The sequence below is a fragment of the Rhinatrema bivittatum genome, chromosome 11, assembly GCF_901001135.1.
Source record: "Rhinatrema bivittatum chromosome 11, aRhiBiv1.1, whole genome shotgun sequence".
In the NCBI taxonomy this organism is placed as follows: domain Eukaryota; kingdom Metazoa; phylum Chordata; class Amphibia; order Gymnophiona; family Rhinatrematidae; genus Rhinatrema; species Rhinatrema bivittatum.
The window spans coordinates 42,154,451-42,165,716 of record NC_042625.1 but is presented as its reverse complement, the minus strand read 5'-3'; the positions used below and the strand labels follow the sequence as shown (position 1 = coordinate 42,165,716).

General features: G+C 45.3%; 1 long non-coding RNA gene across 1 annotated transcript in view; it reads left to right on the top strand.

Moving 5' to 3' along the window:
* Positions 1-447: 447 nt before the first annotated feature.
* LOC115073498 overlaps positions 448-11,266 on the top strand; it is a 30,634-nt gene continuing 19,815 nt past the window's right edge. The window contains exons 1-3 of the long non-coding RNA XR_003852032.1: positions 448-564; positions 1,131-1,220; positions 6,080-6,302. This is a non-coding gene — a long non-coding RNA (uncharacterized LOC115073498). The remainder of the gene's footprint in view (positions 565-1,130; positions 1,221-6,079; positions 6,303-11,266) is intronic.

Genomic DNA, 11,266 nt, shown 5'->3' with positions numbered 1-11,266 from the left:
TCTGCAGTAACTTTGGGACACAGTGGGTGATAGGTAATCTTGGTGGGAGTGAGTCCAGAGGGTCACCATGAGTCAATACCAACTTGATGGCACTTAAAAGCAAGTGCCTTAATGCCTACCGAACAATTTAAGAGTTTTCATTAGAAAGCATCAGCACATTTGTATTAACTGGCTTTTCTAGAATCAGTCCCTCAAGGAAGTGCTGTAGGTAGGCCACCGGGGTGCTGTGAGTCGTAGCTCCCTAATGGTGTGCAGCAATTTTATTTTCAAAAGCATGTGCTCAGCATGGTAAGACTGTCGCACTCCACTATTCCCAACCAGCAGGCAAAGATGTCAGAGGAGCAGAGAAGGCGGGTAAAATTCCAGCACAGGCCTCATCTGACTCTCTGCCAAATGAGTTTTGAAATACATTTTTTGCTTTTTCAGCTTGCAAGACATCTGAGGTGAATGGTCCATTGGGGGCAAAAAAAAATACATTTCTGCTTTCCCTGTGAAGCTCTCCTCCAGACACCCTGGCCACGGGACTGTGAAATGGTCTTCCAATCTCCTTTGAGGAAAAGTTAGGTAAAGTTACTTTTCAATAGAGCTGTTTGTGCTGCAAAACGAATTAATGGGGCCGTACATAATTTTAAACTTCCCATATCATCTGATGTGTAGAATGACTATTTATGATTTATCCTAATAGTATTTAAAATTACTATACTAATAAAAATACATGAATCAATGCAATACCGCAGAGAATATTTTATGATTTCATTAGGAGTGCTCTTTTATTGATCATAAGCAGAATAAATATGACCTATTTTGCTTGCCTTTTGTTTCTCCTTGTGCTTTTACTAATAACTTCGTAGACTGTAGGTGTAATTTCCATTAAATTAGGTTTGTTTTATGTATATTGTTCTAATAATTGATGCATTCAATATTTCATCCTGTAGCTACATCTTACGTGAAAAATATTTCAACTTTCATTACATTAAGGGTATTATCGCCAACACAGAACAAACTATAAAATACATTTAAATTCCCTATTTTATTGGTAGTATCAATAGAAATTTAATGAAGGTGTTTTAGTAATGCAATCTCGCAGAAATCTTGTGTTGCTGAGGGATTTTCTTTTTTCTTGTTTTTAGATTATCCCAGTGGTTTTAATCCACATTCTGCTCGGTTTCTTATCATTGCTGTATTTGTCCTGTGCATCTCATTTCAGCTCCCATTATGCAGTAAGCAATATGCATTCTTTTAAATGTTACACTGCTATGTTAAATATCACCTTGAGAAACCATAAATTGTTCTAAAGTTGCAGGAGATGCTGAAAAATTATGTGCTATCCCTTTAGGGTGTAATCTCAATAAAGCACAAAAAGCTTTTTTGGTCTCATGAAGAGTTTTTTGAACCTTGAAACATATTAGTGATAGACTGATGCTTGCCATTAAGTTGTAATTTCATCCTGAAAATATAAAGGTGTACAAAAAGGTTATGTATAGGCATAAATCTCTGTGAGACACAGCCAGATCATCCAAGAGCTATGCAGAATAAGAAAAATATAGCACAGATCAAATATCTCCAAATCTGCAATTCTCACTCACTTTCCTGTAGAATAGTGCATGGAAAAATCGTTCATTTTGTTCAGATTTTTTGTTTCATTTAATTATTTTTTTTCTTTTTCTTTGGTTTGGTTCATTTTGTTTCTGTGTTTTGACACATGCTGTAATAGGATTGATTAGCCTGAGTCTGCCAACTCTGGCTAAGGATGTATTCAAATGCTAGGCCTTTAGTGGACTCCTGGGTTCTCACACTGACACTCATCAGGTGATTGTGAACAAGTGTGGGAAAGGAAGAGGTAAACAGCAGCATCACAAGAAAAGCCAGTTGTTTCAGGAAAAACTGTAGGCAGGCTCTCAAAAGCATACTTTCAGATGTGTAGATGGAAAGGGAGGTATAGCTGAGGAAGAGAAGGCTTTTGCAACTCTGAACAATTAGAAGCCACAAAGCCGTGCTGTTTTTCTGGGCTCTTGTGACAACAAACAGGTCGATACAGTTATGCCACGTTAGAAAGAGTGCGGCAGTGCCAGGCGCACCCTCGTTCCCCGCACGCACAGTTCTCTTCACCTACCGCTCGATACTCTCTTCAAATTGCATGCAAATGCATGCCGCGTCTGCGAAGCATTAGGCAAGCCATTTTACTGTAGGCAATCCATTTTACTGTAGGCAATCCATTTTACTGTATAGGCGCTAATACAGCGCCTATACAGTATCCTGGGTGCGCTGGTACCTGTCATTTCAAATGTCATTTCAAATGACATCTTAAAACAGACGCATAACCCTTTCCGCACCCAGCATGTATATGATATGTAAATGAACGAATTAGCTGTTTAATGAAGGAATTAGCTATTCCCCTCCGATACTGTGATGCGCGCTCAGATTATCTCCTTTGTAACCCGCTATTTTGCCGCGTCCTTAACCTGTTAGTTTACCGCCTACCCTCTACTTGGTGTTAGTGTGGTGTTCGAAAATTAAAACGGGAATAAAGTGTAAAAAATGGGGGTAAAACCAAAGGGAGTAAAGTGTAAAAAACCATGGACGACCTCCATATTAACATTGCAGCATAAGTTGTTTTATATATATGTATAAATACCTGTCACTTTCCTGTCACTTTCCGAAACCCCCAGGCGTGCAGTCATCGAGGCGGCGGCGGGAGCCGGCGGGCGGGTGGGCGCCCGTTTATCCAGGCGGCGGTGGCAGGAGCACCAGGTGCACGAACAAAAGTACACGCAGGTGTAGATTTATAAAATCTACCCCTATGTGTTTTAAGTTAAGCCTATATGTTGGTTAGGAAACTGTTAAGCGGTTCAAATCTAACATTAATATGCATTTGTAGGTTAAAAACAACTGCTTGCTTGGTGAGTCCATATCTATCAACTGTTTTTCTCCTTCTCTTTATCTTTATAAAATGCTTGTTTAAAGAGCCAGGTTTCAGGTTAGTTTTGAATATTTTCAAATTTCTCTGCAGCCTTATTTCAAGTGGCATGGTGTTCCATAGCGCAGGACCAACCAGCGACAGTGCTCTTTCCCTTACCTGCGAGAGGCATGCTGATTTAACAGAGGGGACAGTTAGTAGAGCCTTATTAGCAGATCTCAGGTTTCTGTGCAGAACATGTACGCGCAGTGCTGTGTTAAGCCAGTCGGCTTTTTCATCGTGGATTAGTTTATGGATTATACACAATGCCTTATATTGTATTCTTTGTTCATTTGGAAGCCAGTGTAGTTCAGCAAGTGTTCCTGTAATGTGGTCACTTTTTTTTTTGCCTGTCAAAATTCTAGCAGCGGAATTTTGCAATATTTGCAGTGGTCTAATCGTAGTTTGAGGTAGCCCTAATAGCAGGGAGTTACAATAGTCTATGCTTGCGAATATCATTGCCTATAGAACTGTGCAAAAATTGTTTAGCGTTAGCAGGGGTTTCAGTCTTCTCAGGGTCTTTAGTTTTGCATAGCCTTCTTTTAATTTCTGTGAGATGTGTTGTTTCATGTTTTTTATTTATTTTATTTATTTAAGGTTTTTATATACCGGCAATCATGAGAACATATCTTGCTGGTTTACATGAAACGGGAGTGCATTAAATACATCAAACTAGAACTGAGGTGACCGAAGGTACAGTTACAATTAACAAGGGTAGCAAAACTTGTTTAGCTCAAGGTCAATTGTTACCCCTAGATTCCGTACTTTTATTGCTAACTCCACGGCTTGATTATTTTTTATTGCGATTGTAAGTTGTATAGGGTGTATGTTTTTTCATTCAAGGTGTAAGAATTCAGTTTTGTCAATGTTTATTACCAGTTCCATTTGGTTTAGGAGCTGTTTGATTATTTCAAGATACATATTGGCTAGTTTCATTGTTTCTTCAATGGTGTTTACGATGGGTAACAGTAGTTGTATATCATCTGCATATACATAATGTATGTTTCCAAGTCCTGCTAGTAGGTGGCATATTGGAAGTAAGTAAATATTAAAGAGTGTTGCAGACAGGGCTGATCCCTGTGAGACTCCTGTCTGTAGTTTGACTTTGTCTGAAAGTGTGTTTGTGACAGCACATCTCTACTTTCCGCTGCTGTCAAGTTTAGAGTAAGGGGCAGATTTTCAAAGGGATACGCACGTAACCCCCGAAAAGTTGCCCCTTCCACCCCCTGCGCGCACCAAGTCTATATTGCATAGGCTCGGTGGTGCGTGCAAGCCCCGGAACGCCCGAAAGTCCTGGGGCTTTCCTGGGGGGGCATGTCGGGGGGGGCGTGTTGCAGCCGGCGCATCATCGAGGGCATTCCTGGGGTGGGGCCACGGGCATGGTTCCGACCCAGGGGCGTTCCGGGGGTGTGGACGCGGCCTCCGGACCTGCCCCCGGACCGGAACATGGCACGCGCAAGTTTAGGCAGGTGTAACTTTTGAAATAAAGGTGGGGGAGGAATTAGTTAGTGCCGGGGGGCAGGATTTTGGGGTGGCCTCGGAGGGCAGAGTCTGCACCAGAAGGCGATTTTAGAAAATCCAGGCCTTAGACAGATAGAGGAAAACAATTTGGAAAATAATGGGGTAGATTTTCTAAAAGTGCGCCCGCACATACTTTTGTTCCCGCAAAAGTACGCCGGATTTTATAAGATACGCGCGTAGATGCGCGTATCTTATAAAATCCGGGGTCGGCTAGCGCAAGGGGGTGCACTTTTGTGCAACTTGCACACGCCGAGCCCTGCGCGCGCTGCCCATTCCCTCCCCCCCCCCCCCCCCCCCCGCACCTTCCCCTCCCTAACCCACCTCGCCCGGCCCTATCTAAACCCCCCCACCTGTGTTTTAAAAGTTATGCCTGCCAGAAGCAGGCGTAGCTCACGCGCGCCAGTGGGTTGCTGGCGAGCGATTCCCCAGCCCGGCACCTGTTTCAGAGGCCTTGGCCATGCCCCCGAAACACCTCGGGCCGGCACCATGCCCCCGACACGCCCCCCGGATCCCCCTCCCCCCCCCCCCCCCCGGAAAGCCCCGGGACTTATGCGCGTCCTGGGGCTCGGCACGTGCAGGGGAGGTTTAAAGGGTTACGCGCATACTTATGCGCGTAACCCTTTTAAAATCTACCCCAATGTGTGTGAATGGCTGTAGTCAAAAATCATTGACCTAGGAGCCACCATGGTTGAAGAGGACATTGATGTGGTTACAATGGATTATTCTTACGTTATTGCAATAAAAGGTTGCCAGGAATTCGTTTTTCCTGCAGGACACATATGGCTTCTAGAATTCCGTGCAAGTATGTTTGCACCTAGATGCTGGTAAGCAGAAATGGTGCATAAGATAGCTGGGAATAGATTTGCTTGGAAAATTACAAAGTTATGTAAAAGATGTGTAGGCTGTGAGCAATTAAATTAATACTTCTGCTGTATGCCTGCCCCTAAATAGTATTTTTTTTAGGAAAGGGTTTCTTCATCCCCTGGTTGCATATACTTAAATGATTATGTAAAGGCCCTTTTGAGGTCATTCCCAAATGTTTTGTTGAAGTAGATCTACAAGTCTAAAAATACAGCATTCAGCTTGAAGAAATTCTGAGAGAAATCCTCCCCTGAGGGCTTAGCGCCTGAGTTCTAATAGATTTTTGTGCAGATTTAATAAATCTAAAATGGAAATGATTAGTTCCAGTACAGGGTGTTATTTATTCTCCATGTATGATTTGTGTCGTACTTGAGCAGCACAATATCCCTTTCTAAATATTTTCCTCCTTCCTTCTAATGAAGCTCTGCAAAGCAGCCAGGGGAGACACAGTATTACCTAGCAACAATTGACCAGAGTCATTTTGTGCCTACGTTTATGTGGTTATGCCTTCAGTAATTTTAAAATATTTTTGTAATTTAAAGGATTCTTCTGTTTGCTTGATTAACTTAAGTAATTTACTTCGGCATTGTGCATTAAACTTAATATAATCTAGCAGTTTAGTGCCGGTGTAATTTATATTGCTGCAGGAGAGGGAACGCCTAAGGATGAAGAATTGTTATTTGTTCCCGAGGCACAAAGAATCATTTGAAGGTTCTTTTTTTTTTTTTAAATACGTTGCAGATGAATTGAAATGGACACTGCTTTATTTGCAAGGAGAAACCTTGAAGCCACAGGGCATTGACGCAGATTGCTCGTTCTTTTCTCTTGCACGGGGGTCGGAGGTCTGAACAGCCTGGTGGCCGGTGGTTCATCCCCGTTGCCCGCCTGTGCCGATGATAAATCCATGCCATGTGTGCCCTCCTCACATTTAGTCGTGCTCAGCTATGACATCACAGCCTTCGGGGTGAGTAATCCTCTCTTTCTACAGCCATACGGTGGATGATTTTTTTTTTTAATGAATCTGTCCATATAAAAAGGGATTAATGTTATCAGGTGGGGCCAATGGATAACTGGCCCCTTAAATGTGGGTAAAAGTACACCTGCTAATTTTTCCTGCTCTGGAAAGGGGAGGGCCTGGGGGAGGGGGCAAGGTTAGGGAAGGCACAGGGATGCACACGAGGAAATCCCCAAGCGTACATTTCCCTGCCTACTCAGCACTTGCTGTAAAGCAGATGCAAAGTGCCCATGGTCCCAGCTGGCCTCAGATTTTCACAGGGAATTGGGGGAGTCACTTTCTTTGAAGATTTGGTGGGGGAGGTGGATAGAGGGCCTGGGATGAGGCGCTCTATGCAGTTTTTATTTTTTACATGGTGGGTGGGGGATTAGGAGTTGGGGGGAATCTTACAGACGAGTCCATTTTTTTTTTTTTTTTTAATGGCAGGCATCCAGAATTAGGGATATGCACACAACATACATTTTCATTTTGGTTTGTTCTTCTTTTGATGGGGGTTTTCATTCAGAATTCATTTAAAGGAAGATTTTGAGAGTCGCGCGTGGGCGCACGCATAAGGACGCGCCAATTTTATGATGAGCGCATGTGCACGCAAATGCCATCTTGCGCACATAAATGGGGGGATTTTAGTAGATGTGCATGGTGACGCATTAAGGCCTGTTTCCCTGTTCCCTCCCCTCCCTTTTTCCTACTAGCCCTGACCTCTAAAATCCTGCTGACTACCCTAAATTTTTTATTTTACTACTTACCCGCAGTCCATAGCAGCAGCAACTTACACAGTCGTCGGTTCCTGCCGCGCGCTTGTGCGTGACTTGGACTTAATGGCGCTGTCCCAGCCCGTCCACGCCCCGCCCACGGCCCGCCCCTCTTTGTGATATCCTTTCCAATGCACTTACTGGGAGATACACGTGTGGCTGCGGGCCTCTTAAAATCCATGTGGCCCAACCATGTCCCAGTCACACATGTATCTCCCGAATTTGCCGTGCATAGGACTTTTAAAATTCACCCTTTAATGTTTATTTTGGTTTAGCAGACAAACCAAACTAAACTAAATATTAAATTTAAAAAAAAATATATATATATCCCAAAAACGGGATCTCCTTGGGTATTCCCAGGCCCTTCTGCTCCCTCCCAATCCCTGTAAAAATGCCAGGACCTCCCTGAGCCCTCCACCCCCTTCGGCCACAAATAAACAAGAACCAAAATCTCCCCAGCCCCCACTTATCCCTTCCACAGAGGTCTGCAGAGAAAAGGGAGCAGGAGCAATCCCCACTTGGTCCTGCTCCATTGACTCCCCTTGAAAAATGGCACTAGCTTTACCACCATCATGTAAGAACATAAGATATGCAAGCATAGCTATGATTGTGTGACTACTAGAGGTTTTCTGGAATACATTAAGGGACGGATTGTAATAGGTACGCGTGGATGTAGATTTGTGCGCAACCCGGCGCTCACAAATCTACGCCCGATTTTATAACATGCGCGCAGCCATGCGCACGCATGTTATAAAATCCGGGGTCAGCGCGCGATGGCTTTCCCCGTTCCCTCCGAGGCCTTGAAGCGGCGAGGGAGGGACAGACGGACGGAAGTCTGTCCCTCTTTCGCGCGAAGACCCGGAGCGGCGGCGGCATGCGCGCGAGGGAGGGACAGACGGACGGAAGTCTGTCCCTCCCTCGCGCGCATGCCGCCGCCGCTCCGGGTCTTCGGGCCACCGCTCCGGGGTCTTCGGGCCGCCGCTCCAGCCCGGGTCTTCGGGCCGGTGCCGCCGCCGCCGCTCTTCGGGCCGCCGCTGCCTCTCCCGCCGCTCCGGGTCTTCGGGCCGCCGCCGCCGCTCCTACAGCACCATTTTTATTTTTAAAAGGCACACTGTGACCGACGTGCTCGCATGCGCGGTAGAGCTGCTCTCTACTGCGCATTTGCAGCACGTCGGTCAACCTTCGTTTATTAGGTTGATAGCAGTTTATGGATTTTTCCTCTAGGAATTTATCCAAACCTTTTTTAAACCCCGTTACACTATTTGCTGTACCCACATCCTCTGGCAATTAATTCCAGAGCTTAACTAGCTTAATATGGTGGTAAAGCACTATGGGGCGGATTTTCAGACTCCGCGAATAGGCCTACTTTTGTTTGCGCTCCAGGCGCAAACAAAAGTACGCTGGATTTTAGTAGATACGCACGGAGCCGCGCGTATCTGCTAAAAACCTGGATCGGCGCGCGCAAGGCTATCGATTTTGTATAGCCGGCGCGCGCCGAGCCGCGCAGCCTACCCCCGTTCCCTCCAAGGCCGCTCCGAAATCGGAGCGGCCTCGGAGGGAACTTCCTTTTGCCTTCCCCTCCCTTCCCCTACCTAACCCACCCACCCAGCCCTGTCTAAGCCCCCCCCTTACCTTTGTCGGGGGATTTACGCCTCTCCCCGCGCCTCAGCGGGCCTCCTGCACGCCGGGATGCAACCTGGGGGCGGGTCCGGAGGGCGCGGCCACGCCCCCGGGCCGCCCCAGGCCGTAGCCACACCCCCGGGCCCGCCCTCGGAACGCTCCCGACACGCCCCGAAAACGCCACGCGGTTCGGGCCCGCCCCCGACACGCCCCTTCCGAAAACCCCGGGACTTACGCGAGTCCCGGGGCTCTGCGCGCGCCGGTAGGCCTATGTAAAATAGGCTTACCGGCGCGCAGGGCCCTGCTCGCCTAAATCCGCCCGGTTTTGGGTGGATTTAGGCGAGCAGGGCTCTGAAAATCCGCCCCTATGGCTATAAACTAAGCCATGTACACATATACTATAATGCGCATGCACACTGCAGGTGCGTCCTTTTAAGCACACAGGGGAGAAGCGCTCCGGGGGGGTGGGGTCCAGGCAGGATTCAGGTAGGATTGGGATTTAGGTGCATACTTTTGGATTTTAAAAAGTGTACATGTAAATTCTGGGCAAAACCATGCACACCAAAAAGAAGGTATGATTTTCCCCACATAGTTATGCCGGGATAATTTTCAAAGTGAAAGTAAGCATGTACAGATCATGGGTTAAAAAGTATCCTCGGACATTACACCATCTGAAAATTACCCCCTACGTGGACTGGACAACCTTATTAGGAGCACTTCCAGTAGGTGGCGTACATGGCATAGAAAGCAGGTCAGTAACCTGAGACAAACGTGCACTCCTAATTATCAATGTGAGCATTTCCCTATCGTACTTCTGTTTTTCATCTTCTTCCCCCTTTCCAATCCAGCTCGCATCAGAGCCTAAATTCTACATTGCACGCCTTCTCTAGTACCTCTCTGTACCTTCCAGTGTGTTATATTCACTCAGACTTCTAGAGCAGCAAATCAGGAATTATTTACCCTGCCCCTTCAGAGGGATGAGCTTGGAAAACTGTACACTGAATCAGCTCGTTTTAGGCCATAAATAAATAAAAGCAATGTCAATAATATCATCTCTCTGTTCCAGCAGGGATGCTGGCTTCCCTTTCTGTTCTTTTATAGGCATGCAGTAGCATTTCTAAAGTGTAAGATCTGGGTCAGTAAAGAAACCTTCCTTGCTATGTGTGATAGGTACTGCGTGCATGAGGAATACCTCTGTGCATTAAGGAGGCCTTGATTTCACCTTGGACTGTGTGGTTTCTTGGCACTGTCCCTCATGTATTCATTAGTGCTGAAAGGAGGAATGTGGCATGGTGGCTGGAATAAGGCTAGCTAGGGGAATGCTTTCTTTTTTTCTCCCAAAGGGCTGATGATAATGGCAAACTTTTAAATATCTGCATGAGAAGTTTAGAAGCTGCGTGGTGTTTCTTAGCTTGCTTTTCTTTTCTGATTTATCGAATTTGTTTTGACTCACATAGGTAAAACAAATTATAACAAAAAACTAAAAACAACTTTTAACATAATCAAATAACAAACATAACATATAAAATTACAAGATAAAAAAACAAAAGTCCATATCAACAAAACAGACAAAAACATCATAGCCTAAATGAAATAAAGGTAACACAGAAATAAAACAGGGAAACCTCTGGTCTCTAAAAACCAATTGAATGAAAAGGGAAGAATCCTCTCATATCTGTGTAGCAGCTAAATATATACAGCAGGTAGCTATAATTCTAAATAAGGCTGATGCTTTGAAATCCCAAGAAAGACTTTAACCTTTTTCCTAAAAGACAATCTGTGGTAGGCTGAAGATCCGCAGGAAGAGCAGGACTTGAAATGGAAAAGGCTCTATTCTGGGAATTGGCTAAATGCAGTTATTTTTACAGATTATCTCAAGGGATGAGAGGGTTGATATTCAGGGATAGAAGGAGAGTGGTCAGTCTGGAATAAACACTGCAGTCCACTCTGTTACTTTACCCAGTCCCTCCCTCCTCTTGTTCATCCTCTTTCTCCCCTTCCCCCCAGGGAACAGGAATAGGGGACGTGGTAAGAGTGGAGTGGAATGCAGAGCAAAGAAGAATTCAGTTTTACGTCTGCATGTTTCTTTTTATAATTTGTGGTCACTTCTTCTGTATTTGGTGAAGGTCTGCTTTCTGTTTGTGTGATCCAGACGAGGTATTCTGCAACCAACTAGGTTCTATGTTGGGACTTGTAGCAGTCCAACTTGCAACATAGTAAATGACAGCAGATAAAGACCAAAATGGCCTATCCAGTCTGTCCAGCGGAGATTCATCCATTTTTGGTAGATATATAAATTTCCCAAATGCAACTCAACACCGACGTCCCCCTTGGGACTTCTATATGATCTCCCAACCGTCCTCTCTTATCTTGGCCAAAGTCCATCACATCGTTGGCCTCCCCATACTTTCTATTATGTATAAACATTTGTTGTATGGCTGTGCAGCTTTTGGCCATACAACAAAATGACATTGACTTCAGGACCGGCCTGGTAGGACAGGAGTGTCTGTGGATCGCTTCTGCCCCTTTCTACATCGCAGA